This window comes from Watersipora subatra, chromosome 8, assembly GCF_963576615.1.
Source record: "Watersipora subatra chromosome 8, tzWatSuba1.1, whole genome shotgun sequence".
Lineage (NCBI taxonomy): Eukaryota > Metazoa > Bryozoa > Gymnolaemata > Cheilostomatida > Watersiporidae > Watersipora > Watersipora subatra.
The window spans coordinates 64,399,568-64,415,951 of NC_088715.1; positions in this window are offsets into that span (position 1 = coordinate 64,399,568).

A 16,384-nucleotide genomic window follows, 5' to 3' on the forward strand; every position below is an offset into this window, starting at 1 on the left:
CAAATGTCAGAAGTCAAGCTAAGAATGTTAGGAAAAAAACTCCTCACACTGGAATTGAACTTGGATATCCAAGTTTTACAGCCAACCATACTACCAACGGTGCCACCAGGCTACTTTCCAGCATTCAAAAATAATTCTGCACATAATGATTACACAAGATGGTGATCTCTCATAGCGCACGGTACTGCCTGGGCACCAGCCACTACTGTATAGCCTGGGTACCAGCCACTGCTGTATAGCCTGGTTACCAGCCACTACTGTATAGCCTGGGTACCAGCCACTACTGTATAGCCTGGTTACCAGCCACTGCTGTATAGTACCAAAAACTATAATTTGAAGAGATCCGAGGAGGACCTGCGCAGACTGAGACGATAAGTCTCAATGCATTATAATGAACAACCCGGGTCATATGGCATATTCATATTTGATGACTTCTCTTAGTTAGACGTTATCTATGAAACCACTGAATACTTAAGTTACTTGTCAAACCTTTGCTTTAAGCTTTAACAAAATCTTTAGCAATTTGCTTATTGTGTACACCTGACAGCGCATCCAATGACAGTGAAGTTTGCTATTTCAGTGAGGCAATATTTTACTACCAGATAGTTAAGTGCTGCGTACAGTACGTAAGTGAACAAAGGCGAGTAACTCCTTCATGACACCGAACAACTCGCGTTGGGAGTTAACAGAAACATGTTTGTATATAAAGAATACACAGTTATGTACAGTATGTAACAAGGTGCATAAATGCTCTGACTCTTTGTCGTGTGAAATTTTTATATACTTGCTGATGGAGCAAGCTCTACCTCCATTTGCCGAGTGCAAGGCCAGTCTCTTTCTCCTTCTTGTTGTCCGGCATCATCTGGTTTGCCGGCTGAGGTGGCCAGCCAAGCTGGCCGGGACACAGGGACGACTGGCTCCTACCATACATAGCCCTAAAACAGAGAGAGTCGAGAGACAGTAAAACATTTAACCATTTTGTTATGCTGACTGACTGACTTTACCAATACATAGAGTTATCCAGAATAATGGGAGACACCACGATGGAGTAAATAGTATGTTCCCAGCTAGTCAGCCTGTAGCCTTCTGTGACCCAAGGGCAATAGCACCTATGAATGCATTAGTTTGACTTGAAATTTATTAAAACTGCTGATTGCAAATATATTACATTTTGCTAAAGTTATCTTTGATACAAAAGAGATTTAAATTTCAAGTACACAGCAAATTTTGTCCAAATGACTTAAATTTAAAGCTTCTTGAGCTTTTGGCATTTGAGGCCATAGAGTTATCTCCCCCTTTTGGCATTTGAGGCTTCAGTTATCAATCTTTCAACCAGTTAGATTTCAAAATAAAATTAAGAATCTATTTTAAAGCGCAGCCTACATGCAATAATAAAATTAATAATCTATTTTAAAGCGCAGCCTACATGCAATAATAAAATTAATAATCTATTTTAAAGCGCAGCCTACATGCAATAATAAAATTAATAATCTATTTTAAAGCACAGCCTACATGCAATAATAAAATTAATAATCTATTTTAAAGCACAGCCTACATGCAATAATAAAATTAATAATCTATTTTAAAGCACAGCCTACATGCAATAATAAAATTAATAATCTATTTTAAAGCACAGCCTACATGCAATAATAGAATTAATAATCTATTTTAAAGCACAGCCTACATGCAATAATAAAATTAATAATCTATTTTAAAGCACAGCCTACATGCAATAATAAAATTAATCATCTATTTTAAAGCACAGCCTACATGCAATAATAAAATTAATAATCTATTTTAAAGCATAGCCTACATGCAATAATAAAATTAATAATCTATTTTAAAGCACAGCCTACATGCAATAATAAAATTAATAATCTATTTTAAAGCGCAGCCTACATGCAATAATAAAATTAATAATCTATTTTAAAGCACAGCCCACATGCAATAATAAAATTATTAATCTATTTTAAAGCGCAGCCTACATGCAATAATAAAATGAAATCTTGTCCTAACTTTGCAACCAGTTGTCATTTCTAGATTTAGTTTTTGATCATAATTATTTTTTTTTAGAAAAATGAAGCGCATTAAAATTCTTATTTGGTGAAACCTTCACTCGCTACTGTAAACCTACATGTATGTTGACTACCATGATACTATAATCAAAATGGATGAGATGTCCAACACAGTTTCTAATCTTCTGTTTAGGTGGCATTGTTTGTGGATCGGGGTATTTCACCCAAACAAGCGGTCGTATCACTTCTCCAGGCTATCCCCGTGCATATGCTAATGAACTCAACTGTGGCTGGGTTATAGCTCCACCATTGGCAAGAGGTATAAAACTCACTGTAGAACAGATGAATGTTGAAAGTTGTTGTGACCATCTTTACGTAAGTACAATAGTTTATTATGTAAGTATAGTAGTTTAGTATGTAAGTATAGTAGTTTATTATGTAAGTATAGTAGTTTATTATGTAAGTATAATAGTTTATTATGTAAGTATAGTAGTTTATTGTGTAAGTATAGTAGTTTGTTATGTAAGTATAGTAGTTTATTACGTGAGTATAGCAGTTTATTATGTAAGTATAGTAGTTTATTATGTAAGCATAGTAGTTTGTTATGTAAGTATAGTAGTTTATTATGTAAGTATAGTAGTTTATCGTGTAAGTATAGTAGTTTATTATGTAAGTATAGTAGTTTATTATGTAAGTATAGTAGTTTATTATGTAAGTATAGTAGTTTATTATGTAAGTATAGTAGTTTATTATGTAAGTATAGTAGTTTATCGTGTAAGTATAGTAGTTTATTATGTAAGTATAGCAGTTTATTATATAAGTATAGTAGTTTATTATGTAAGTATAATAGTTTATTATGTAAGTATAGTAGTTTATTATGCAAGTATAATAGTTTGTTATGTAAGTATAGTAGTTTATTACGTGAGTATAGCAGTTTATTATGTAAGTCTAATAGTTTATTATGTAAGTATAGTAGTTTATTATGTAAGTATGGAAGTTTATTACGTGAGTATAGCAGTTTATTATGTAAGTATAGTAGTTTATTATGTAAGTATAGTAGTTTGTTATGTAAGTATAGTAGTTTATTATGTAAGTATAGTAGTTTCTTATGTAAGTATAGTAGTTTATTATGTAAGTATAGTAGTTTATTATGTAAGTATAGTAGTTTATCGTGTAAGTATAGTAGTTTATTATGTAAGTATAGTAGTTTATTATATAAGTATAGTAGTTTATCGTGTAAGTATAGTAGTTTATTATGTGAGTATAATAGTTTATTATGTAAGTATAGTAGTTTATTATGTAAGTATAGTAGTTTAGTATGTAAGTATAGTAGTTTATTATGTAAGTATAGTAGTTTATTATGTAAGTATAGTAGTTTCTTATGTAAGTATAGTAGTTTATTATGTAAGTATAATAGTTTATTATGTAAGTATAGTAGTTTATTATGTAAGTATAGTAGTTTATTATGTAAGTATAGTAGTTTCTTATGTAAGTATAGTAGTTTATTATGTAAGTATAGTAGTTTATTATGTAAGTATAGTAGTTTATCGTGTAAGTATAGTAGTTTATTATGTAAGTATAGCAGTTTATTATATAAGTATAATAGTTTATCGTGTAAGTATAGTAGTTTATTATGTGAGTATAATAGTTTATTATGTAAGTATAGTAGTTTATTATGTAAGTATAGTAGTTTATTATGTAAGTATAGTAGTTTCTTATGTAAGTATAGTAGTTTATTATGTAAGTATAGTAGTTTATTATGTAAGTATAGTAGTTTATCGTGTAAGTATAGTAGTTTATTATGTAAGTATAGCAGTTTATTATATAAGTATAGTAGTTTATCGTGTAAGTATAGTAGTTTATTATGTGAGTATAATAGTTTATTATGTAAGTATAGTAGTTTATTATGTAAGTATAGTAGTTTAGTATGTAAGTATAGTAGTTTATTATGTAAGTATAGTAGTTTATTATGTAAGTATAGTAGTTTCTTATGTAAGTATAGTAGTTTATTATGTAAGTATAATAGTTTATTATGTAAGTATAGTAGTTTATTATGTAAGTATAGTAGTTTATTATGTAAGTATAGTAGTTTCTTATGTAAGTATAGTAGTTTATTATGTAAGTATAGTAGTTTATTATGTAAGTATAGTAGTTTATTATGTAAGTATAATAGTTTATTATGTAAGTATAGTAGTTTATTATGTAAGTATAGTAGTTTATTATGTAAGTATAGTAGTTTCTTATGTAAGTATAGTAGTTTATTATGTAAGTATAGTAGTTTATTATGTAAGTATAGTAGTTTATCGTGTAAGTATAGTAGTTTATTATGTAAGTATAGCAGTTTATTATATAAGTATAGTAGTTTATCGTGTAAGTATAGTAGTTTATTATGTGAGTATAATAGTTTATTATGTAAGTATAGTAGTTTATTATGTAAGTATAGTAGTTTAGTATGTAAGTATAGTAGTTTATTATGTAAGTATAGTAGTTTATTATGTAAGTATAGTAGTTTATCGTGTAAGTATACTAGTTTATTATGTAAGTATAATAGTTTATTATGTAAGTATAGTAGTTTATTATGTAAGTATAGTAGTTTAGTATGTAAGTATAGTAGTTTATTATGTAAGTATAGTAGTTTATCGTGTAAGTATAGTAGTTTATTATGTAAGTATAATAGTTTAGTATGCAAGTATAGTAGTTTATTATGTAAGTATAGTAGTTTATTGTGTAAGTATAGTAGTTTATTATGTAAGTATAGTAGTTTATTATGTAAGTATAGTAGTTTATTATGTAAGTATAGTAGTTTATCGTGTAAGTATAGTAGTTTATTATGTAAGTATAGTAGTTTATTATGTAAGTATAGTAGTTTATTATGTAAGTATAATAGTTTATTATGTAAGTATAGTAGTTTATTATGTAAGTATAGTAGTTTATTATGTAAGTATAGTAGTTTAGTATGTAAGTATAGTAGTTTCTTATGTAAGTATAGTAGTTTATTATGTAAGTATAGTAGTTTATTATGTAAGTATAGTAGTTTCTTATGTAAGTATAGTAGTTTATTATGTAAGTATAATAGTTTATTATGTAAGTATAGTAGTTTATTATGTAAGTATAGTAGTTTATTATGTAAGTATAGTAGTTTCTTATGTAAGTATAGTAGTTTATTATGTAAGTATAGTAGTTTATTATGTAAGTATAGTAGTTTAGTATGTAAGTATAGTAGTTTATTATGTAAGTATAATAGTTTATTATGTAAGTATAGTAGTTTATTATGTAAGTATAGTAGTTTATTATGTAAGTATAGTAGTTTAGTATGTAAGTATAGTAGTTTATTATGTAAGTATAGTAGTTTATTATGTAAGTATAGTAGTTTATTATGTAAGTATAGTAGTTTCTTATGTAAGTATAGTAGTTTATTATGTAAGTATAGTAGTTTATTATGTAAGTATAGTAGTTTATTATGTAAGTATAGTAGTTTATTATGTAAGTATAGTAGTTTAGTATGTAAGTATAGTAGTTTATTATGTAAGTATAGTAGTTTATTATGTAAGTATAGTAGTTTATTATGTAAGTATAGTAGTTTATTATGTAAGTATAGTAGTTTATTTTGTAAGTATAGTAGTTTAGTATGTAAGTATAATAGTTTATTATGTAAGTATAGTGGTTTAGTATGTAAGTATAGTAGTTTATTTTGTAAGTATAGTAGTTTATTATGTAAGTATAGTAGTTTATTATGTAAGTATAGTAGTTTATTTTGTAAGTATAGTAGTTTATTATGTAAGTATAGTGGTTTAGTATGTAAGTATAGTAGTTTATTTTGTAAGTATAGTAGTTTATTATGTAAGTATAGTAGTTTATTATGTAAGTATAGTAGTTTATTTTGTAAGTATAGTAGTTTATTTTGTAAGTATAGTAGTTTATTATGTAAGTATAGTAGTTTATTATGTAAGCATAGTAGTTTATTATGTAAGTATAGTAGTTTAGTATGTATGTATAGTAGTTTATTATGTAAGTATAGTAGTTTATTATGTAAGTATAGTAGTTTATTATGTAAGTATAGTAGTCCCACAACCAAACACAAGCAAAGCGATTGATTGGGAGCTTTAGGATAAATGCATATGTGCACACAACTCACGAAAACTATTCATCAACATCGTTGCAAACCCTTGTACTGAAATCTCGTCAACAAATTTAACCACTTTTTCAATAGCGTCGTTTAAGTATAATAACGATACAAAGCACATATAAACTTATTTAAATATTTCACTAAGTATTTGAAATTGGTAGACAATACCATAAAACTTACCCATCTGATCGGATAATACATAATTAGACAGATTAATTTGGCCTAAAATCGCTATTAAAACTTGACCACCTTTTTTAATCAAATTTAAGATTGGCCAACAAAGCGCCGATAAAGCCGTGCGACCGAGAGTAGAACCATTAAGTCTTGCGTATTTCACGAGAAAAACAAGCACATTTCACCAGTCTATGGCATTGTCCAGTTGTCGAAGGTTTCTAATATCTTTCCGTTTTTAATATCTTGCAAAAATATTTAATTATAAGAATAATTGTTCAATTTTATAAAGCTATTATAAAGTTTAACTATAAGAATAATCATTCAAATTTATTTATTCGAGGGTTTCTGTAATATATGGAGACTGTTTAAGGCGTAGACCGATTTACAAGTACGAATTTGTAGTACACAGTTTATCAACCTATGTTTTTTTATCAATTACCAAAGGTTTCATTAAATTAGTTAAAACGTTAGCCAAAATACTTTACATCTTATATACAAGCTTGGGCCGAACTACAATGCCCCTTTATGACAAGAACTTTTTTTTTGCTCCAGTTTGCAGAAAACTTCCAGACGCGTGAAGGCTGCTGCTCGCTTTCTGTTACATATCGCTATCAAAACCATTCTACATTCAACACAACCAACTTTCAAATTGTGTATATTACACAGCAGCTTGCCATTTTACTTCTAATGTTGCATTTCAGAGATATAATAAACATATTTCATTATTGCTGTTGTTAAATTACATACAGTAAAGTAAGTTAGGCCTACAGCATTAATTAATAATTATTTTGTTGTTGTAAAACAGGTTTGCGATAGTAGTAGATTAGGTGTGATTTTTATATAAAATTATGTTTTGCATAATTGACTTTTTGAATTTAATTTCAAAACAACTTGACAACTACCATGAACATACAACTTCCCAGAACAACAGATTCTGGAGATTTTGGTCAGACAAAAATAATATTCCAGCGAAAAAAGGTTTAAAGAAGAAAAAAAAAGATTATTTAATTGTGCTGCTGCTATTCAAGGTCTCATCTCCAAACATCAGCCAATCAGAACTAAGCCGCCCAACTATAACAGAACTGGCAGGAAATGAAGTTACGCTGACTTTCACTTCTGATGAATCCGTCACTGGCAGAGGTTGGACCATCATGTGGGAAGGTTTGTAAAATAGTTTTTCGGAATATTTGCATAGAAATCTCAGTCGGGCCGGTTCAATTGGTCCAGTTCAATCGTGCTCTTTTAGTCGGGCTTTTTCAGTCAGGCTGGTTCAATTCAGGGCTGGCTCGGTCCAGAGTTTCCACCACAATATTTTTAGCATACAGCATCAGCTTCATCAACAACCAGAAATTCACAAGGGTTCTTTCTGGACAAATATTCTTAATTAGCAATGGTCACCAAAAATATTTTCATTTTTCTTCAGCTACTTTATGGCAAAATTGCACCCTTGATAGTGATGACTGTGATGAAAACGAGCAGTGCGTCAACTCGTCTGGCTCTCAGATCTGTATGTGCAATGAAGGATATGAAGGAAATGGAAGAACCTGTCAAGGTGTGTCATATTACGTGTGGCTACTACTTTACTCTAACTTTTGTTAGTCATCTACTAGGTTAACCCTTTGGCTCATGTCCAGACACAGAAGTCTTTCTAATCTTTAACATTAGCAATACATACAATGTATTTAATCTAATTAATATTTTTATTGTGATTAGGCAGGGATTGCGGTGATTTTCCGTTAATTGATGAAGTTAGCTGCAGCAGCAACTCCACCCGCCATCCTAGTAACGCTACATGCAATTGCTCACCAGGCTATGATGAAGTAGTGAGTTCACCATTTACAATAACTTGTGAATCAGATGGAAACTGGCATGCTACAGCTGGAAACCGAACTATATGCACAAGTAAGAAACTATTAAATATAATAATTATCATAATAATATTTATACACTGTAATAAACATATGCCCATTCTATAGAATTCTTATATATAAGTAGTAGATAAAGACCTTTTCTATCATTTACGTACTACTCCGAGTTCAGGCTGCAGCAATTAACTCTTGGAAGCTCGACAATAAAATGCTGTACATCCATGATTAACTTTGTAAGGTAATGGATGGTTTTTATGCATCGCTTATACTTATGACTTCCTATGCTTTTCATGCTTGCCATGTAACTGGTTTGCAGTTTTTCTACTATTTCCTGTGTTGGAAAGCTTAAAAAGTTTATGTCAGATTGGCAGAGTGTCACTTGCTTTTATGAATACGAATGATGAGGTTGTACAGTTTTGGATCTAAAACTAATGATTAACTCTTACGCTACCACAAGCTGAGTAGTGCAGTTTGACAAAGCGTTTGTGCATGACCAAGAGCCCCTTGATGTGGCCTTAGTAGACCTTGTACAAAACATTTCTGGTTTATGAGTATAAATTAACTGTCTTATCATATCTGTATGTCAACAAAAAAGAAATCATTTTCGGCATGCTTTGAGCCAATAGAAAATATATTTGCAATACATTCTGAGTGTAGTTTCGCTTAGCAAAAAATTTATTTTCCATCACAATTTTTTCTCAGCAAAAACCTGTCATTTCAAACGCATTGCAGCTACAAAAGTTTTACTAACTTTGATCTATAGATTTGGGTGATTTTTATTGAACAATAATACCACTGAGAGTGATTATTTTATGTACCTACAATAAAGTCATAAACTGTAATAATATTGATAAATCAACTGACTCGGAAATGTTCACGGTCATAGCAAAAATGTCCGGAAAATGTCTGAGTTCATTCTGCAAAACATTTGTGGCAGTTTTTATGACATCAGCTGATGTAAAATTTTGTTTTAATTAATTTGTTGTTAAAACATCTTTCATAGACCTTGTTTTTTAAAGATTATGACAATTTATATGCGCCTTTTTCAAATGAGAGGCTATACCAAATATGTAATAATGTCCAAGTAAAGAAATTAAATTTTTAGTGAAAGAGTTAAACACAATTACAGTCTCAGATTAGCATTTCAATCTATGTCAGTATTTTTAAAAATTTTATTGTTATTTTTTAAATAGTTGCAATAAAATTAGTTTTATTATAGTTTCTAATTAAGCCTTACTTTATCTAGAAGATGGTTGCTCAATGATTTTAGATACCGTGCAAACCAGGCTTTTATTTGTTTTTTTAATAGAAGTCAGCTGTGGTACCCCACCCGCTGTTGACAACTCAGATACTTTATCAACATACCAGACAGGAGAAAAATACCTGGACACAGTCACCTATCGATGTCTACAAGGATATGTTATAAATTCAACCAATAGCTCCGTAACATGTCAGGCGAACAGAACCTGGACAACTCCTCCCACATGCACCGGTCAGGAAATAAATGGTCTTGCTTGAACCTCTAAACCTAAAGTTAAGAAAATGAACATAGCTTTTATATCTCTTAATAAAATCAAAATCATGTGTGACAGCAAACAGCAGTTGCCCTTTTAGGTATCCAAAATAAAACCACTCACCAAAGAGGTTGATACAATCACAGTCTTTTAAATGGTTCAACTGACCAATAATATGTCAGAGTTTTTTTGGAATTGGCTATGATTGGCCATAATTAGCTAGTGATCAACAGGTAGGTTGTCTTGCCCTTGTACTTTAGAGTTATCAAAAAGTTGCAATATACAGTAAATACTGGCTATTTTGACTAAAATTATCAGGAAAGTGGATTATGAAATACATTCAAAAGATAAGTAGCTTTATTACCTGATTGAAATTTTTGCAAATACGTTTTTTTAGTAATTTCTGTTTAGTTGTAAATGAGAGATATATGACTGTTTTGATAAAATATTGATCTTTACTATAATAACAACCATGTCTGTCTGTCCGAGGCTACCATAACGGTGTTAGGGAAAAATTGTCTTTTGGAGATTTGAACTCAGCTACTCCATGTTGCAGACCAGCGCTGTAACCACTAAACCACATTGACACTTTACTGAATAATTATGCACTTACTCATTACTCATGATGGTCTCTCATGATGCATGGGGACTGCCGAGCATACTAGTCGTAATAAAACAACTGAGGCAGAGTAATAAGCAGGCATGTGACAGCGGTGCTAGCAAACATGTGACAACAGCACTAGCAGGCATGTGACATCAGCGCTAGCAGCCATGTGACAACAGGGCTAGTAGGCATGTGACAATATACCCCACAAATTAGTGACAACCATAAAGAAATACTTTTAAGCAAAACGGAAAGATATTTCTCTTTAAATATGTCCTCTCCCGTTGCTGGTATAATAACTTATTTAATATCCACAATGCTAACAATCGCAAGTACTGAGTATAAACCAATGACGTGATGTCAGCTCTCTTGCTGTCAGAATTTGAACATGTGAACAATGAATAAAAATTGGCTGGTTTATCAATGGCTTCAGCACAATATTAGAAATCACAATACACTTAAAAACATAAAACAATTTTTGTAAGGCAAAATTTTGTAAGGGGTAATATACATGTACATGATAAAAACATATGTTAGTATATGCAAGTAAAGAACAACTTTGAAGAACTAATAACTTTGTACGACTGTGCCTAATTAATGTGTTTGTATATTGATATTATATTGATATTATACACTATATATTGATATTATATTGATATTACGCTGGCTGAGTTCTCAAACCAGTCATGTGGGACACAAAGCTAAATTCACAAAATGGATTACAAGTTTTGGTCTTCTGTAACTCCATTTTAATATTAGTTAGAATTTTCAAAATCAAGTAAACAATATCCTGACAAAGATGACAATGAATAAATAAAATATTTTTATCCTATCAGTATTCATTGTGGCTAAAACTATTTTTCATAATTCCAGTTGACTGGTTTGTTCATAAACTAGTTTAGAAGTTAGAGCACAAAGCAGCCAACTGGTATATCATTGATGCATAACAATGCGTCTGAGGATTCACAAGCACATAAAATTACATTGGTTTATAGTGTACAAATATGGTATTTGCTTTCTCTAGATAAACAACCAGATAGTTTTATGACATTAAGGTACATAAGCACAAGTTTATGATAGTAAATTTAGTCTATTTTAGGAGAAAATTCACATATGATTTGTCTGTTTCTGCCAAAAAAGGAAGCATTGGCTCGAGATCTTTCACCTTTGCTTCAGCTAACGTTATCACCATTTTTGTCTTCTAGAGCATTGGCTAATCTGATCTCAGATGAAAATCCTCTTGACAGTGTTTTACATATAACAGAATCCAGTTTTAGACTAGGCTTATTCCTGTGCTCACGATGAGAAACATTTTGAGGTCTAGCTGCACGATAAACAAGCTTCTTCAACTTGGTGTAGCGTACCAGATTGTAATGCCCTGTTTTTATCATTTCGCTATACTTTTTGATGTGTTATTTTTTCCAAAGGGTGACTTCCATAGTTTTCTAGTTTGGTTTTGTATTGAGTGGGTGGCGAATAACATGACATTTATTTTGTTGGTACCAACATCATTGCGAGGTTTCCTACAACATACCATATTTAATGCTATAGTGTGGAGGACTGGACAAATATACTATTTATGCCGTCTTTAGATATCTGTGTTCAACTATTATAACCTTACATACGCATTCCTCATATATCTTTGTTATGTAACACTTTATATCTAAGCCTGCCACACAGGCCTGCCGTAACTAAACTGTATATTGTTATGTAAGAGTCATTACACTCCTTTTATGGGCAAGACTAGAAGTGGGCGCCAGAAAGGCCAGTATATAAGGAGGAGGCGCAAGCCACTTCATTGAAATAGTTGAGAACTTGATGCTGTTGTACATGTGTTCATGATTATATATATAATAAATAGAATAAACTTCGCTCACACGAACTGATTACATTCATGCTTGCCTGGGTGGCTTAGACAGGACCATTCAACCAGAACTGGTCTGACTCCGGATAAGAACTGCCTGAGAGATACCTAAGGAAGGCTAGGGGTTGGGCTACGCTACGACTGGACCTGATCGGAGATGCAATAGCATAAAAGATCAGGCCCTATAGTGAGCTAGCCCGGGACCTAGACTAGCCAACGATAGGGACTTCGAGGGCAGGCTGTATTAGGGTTCCGAGCGAGCCTGAGGTTGGGCCACAGCCACGGCCTGATCTGACCACCAAGTGTGTTAGGCAGGCCCGACAAGGGGGAGGCCCAGAGTTCAGGCTGCACCTGCCTGTTAGTACAGTAAAGCTGGCTCAGCTACCGGGGCCAGGCCTTTACAATATAGAGAAGGAGAACTGATAATAATATGAGTACCATTTTGCGGTATTCAAAAACAAGCTTCAATATTGATGACGAATAATGATGTAAAAGTTTTGATTCAATTTTTTAAATAATATGGTTTAATGTACAAAACCTACTCACATAGATATCTGGTTTGAAACTTTACTTTTTTCAATATAACTTTTCTTTTGCCTCCTATTGGCCTCCTTTAAAAAGCTTTTTAAAATTGCCAATTTTCCATATTCATAGCTCAACAGCAAACCTTGAAATATGACCTCTGCTATAGCTCATGCTATTTAGATTGCGAGATATAAAATTATGACAATCATATTGACATTGTAGAAGTTCTTTGTGGTGAGCCTCCAGTAGTCTTTTATGCAAATCACCAAGCTACTGTGGAAACAGGAAGTAAATATCAAGACAGGGTAATTTACACCTGCCAGCCAGGGTACGAAGATAGCTCTGGAAACTACGCCTCATACTGTGGTGCTAGTGGTAGATGGTACCCTACTCCAAGATGCTCATGTAAGTCCGGGCACTTTCTATGGCAGTCTTCAGTGGCACAGCTTATGACAAATATATTGGCAAATGGCCTAAAGTGCCATTAAATTCAGACCTTGAAAAGATTTTATCTCTTGCTTATTCAAAGACCACTTGTCTAAACTTGTCTAAGCTTGCAACCTGAAGTCTGAACAAAAAGTTATGACACAAGGCCAACATTAACCTCGTATTTTTCTCTGAAAGAGAAAGCTGCTATGAAAAACAATAATCTTGTAATCGGCTGACTGTGAGATCAGTTTTAACTGCAACTTTGGAACTTTACTGAGTTGCTATAATTTTATCTGTCATACAATCTTGAAGAGACATGTACAAGGTTGTTTTTAAACAATTTCACAGTTGAGTTAGTTTTATGGAACTGATTTTTGTAGATGGAATCAGGTGCAATTCCGGTTTTTATACAAATTTCACTGGAACAGTTACTTCTATCAACTACCCAGATAGCTATAATAACCGCCTCAACTGTGGATGGACCATTTCTCCTCTGTCAGCTGCAAGCATCATTCTCATCGTAGACGCTTTCAGTGTAGAACCTTGCTGTGATCACCTCCGGGTTAGTCAAAACCAGTTTTTCTATGAGGACACTTTACAAAAGGCACATTTGCTAGTGATTTTCCTGCTCTGCCTAATCGAAGTTAGGCTCAAGATTTTGATGGCATGTCCTTTATGTCTGGGTCACATTATATTGCATATATACATGTATGTATTTTTGCGTTGATGCCACAATACTTCGGTGATCAACAATGATAAGAATGTTTACACTATTACAAACCCATCTACAGTTGCATCAGCAAATATTCCGTAAAACCCTGTTCACACTTTTCTTTTCAGTTTTTCACAAAATAAACCTTTTTTCCATGCGCTCAAATCAAATGCTATTCCCACAGAAACTATCATCAATGGTAATGAATAAATCACTCAAATCGCAACTAAAAACCGCAACTATCACCAAAATTATTCACCTTGTACAGGCTGTGGTTGATGCTCGGCGAAATTTTGAAAAAGTTTGACAGCTACCAACTTTTCCGGCGTATCCGCATTGCTTCATCGAAGCTATCGGTCGCTGGAGCACATAGCCGACGATGAATGCTGAAATGATAATGCCGACACCTGTCAACATAGTGTGAACTAGGTTATAATGAGCTGGCTAGTTTTACAGAAGACAAAGCCAGTATCTAAATAGAACGACAGCACGCTACTGAGCTGTATGTGACTGTTCAGTTTAGTACTTTCTTTTGTTAAAATCTTTCTGAGAAAATTATTGATAAGGAAAGACATTAAGTGCATTAGTCATGTGAACAAATATTGTGGTTGTAAGATTATGACCTTGTACAAGTATATATGCCTAGGTACAACCGGTTTAATTGTGATGAAAAACCTCCAATTGAATGCCACCTTTATTTGAACACCGCCTCTATTTGACCGTCACTGTGAGAGAAGGATTGAAAATAGGTTGTAACCCTCTATTTGATCACCACCTCCATTTGAACACCTTTTTGACAATATTTGATCTTTATGAGCCCATAATATCATGAATCAGTAGAAAAGTATTAACAATTAATTCTCTCATTGTCTACCTCCAAAGCTTTTCATTTGTTTCTCGTTAAAACTTTGAAAGCAACACCATAGAAATAATGAATAACTGTTTCAGGTTTACATTAGTTCCTTGTTTAACGCGGACTTGGTGCTTTGAAGTATTTGTAGATAAAAACGGTTTACATTTACGAAGGTGCAAAGGTTACACGCAGCGAGCAAAACCTTCACGCGTTGCTATTGTGCTAAATGCCATGCTTAACAGTTTTGCTCTGTCAAAAAATTCTTTGGATGCTAATGTCAACTAGTTCAGCAGTGCAGACAAAGATTTAAGGTCAGAAGACATTGTGGAAGGTATTGCACAACCAGAAGATGTCGATTCCATTAAAAACTACAATAAGAACGCAGCTATCCAAGCAAACGATACAAATATTTTTGATTTAAAAACGTTAATTTTTGGTTCTGCATGTATTATAAGTATGGTTCGTTTATGTCACTTGTTTATGAATATATATTTGTAGCATTTAATAGATTGTCATTATATAACTTACTAGCTGTGCCACCCGGCGTTTCCCGTGTAATAGGAGAGTATTTGGACAGAAAATTGATTTGTATTTAACATATTACAACATTTACCATTCTAACTTTCAAACTACATATCATGAGAAAAGTTTTTTGTCTTATAAACAATGAGAAGTAGGGAGGAGAGTTTTGCTTTTAGGCAGTTTAATAATGTGAGTGAACAGCTTCTCGTGACGTTATGCTATGACCCACGTCATACGTAAAGCAGTTAGGTATTGCTGTGTTATAATGCCTTATATTGGCAGGCTGGCAATTCGACTTTCATAGTCCAGTGGTCTAGGAGTAAGACTTGTGTACGGCTAGGTCCAAGATCAAATCCTCTTCGATACGGAATATTTGTTTCAAGATTTGAAGATCTATAGCCGGAAAACTGACATATACACAACATACTTTGAGAAATAAAGATAAATTTGCAATTTTATAGCATATTATTTGATGGCATTGTTGCGGTAATCTGATCTTACAATTGATTGACCCTTGTCACTCTTCTTCTATTGCACATAAAAAGCTGGTTTTGGCTGCAAGCTGTAGCAAACATATTGATGAGTACAATGAGCTTTCATACAACAATGTTAGTAAATACAACATTAGTAAATATAGATACAAAATAAACATGTCTTCAAACTTAGAGCTAAATAAAAAGAGAAAACTTCAACAAATTGCAAAGCAGGACACAGGCTATAATATGATCACAGGTTAATTGCAAGCAATAGATATCAACTGGTAGAGACATTTTTTGGTTTCTCAATTCATATTTATCAAGAGCTCTTTGACAAGTTGGAGGTAAGTTAGCAGAGTTATTGCATCCAAACGGTTTAATATCACTTCACCAGAAAAACAGGGCAAAATACCTATACGCGCTATTTGCTTTGCTTGTAAAAGAGCTAAATTTATCTTCTCAAAAATCTGACAAACCATTTGAAAAATTTAATGCCAGCCTCTATTTGAACGGCACCTCCAATTGACCGGGATGCAAAAAAATCGATAAAATCTGCTGTTTTTATGAATCCTCTAACGACCATAATCATCCAGCTACAAAGTTTTAGTAGTTCTAGATGTCTATAAAGTAACCAAAACTGGTACAAACACTTTATCTGAAGATTACTCTTAGCAAGCATGAAACTACATTGTAATAGTAATG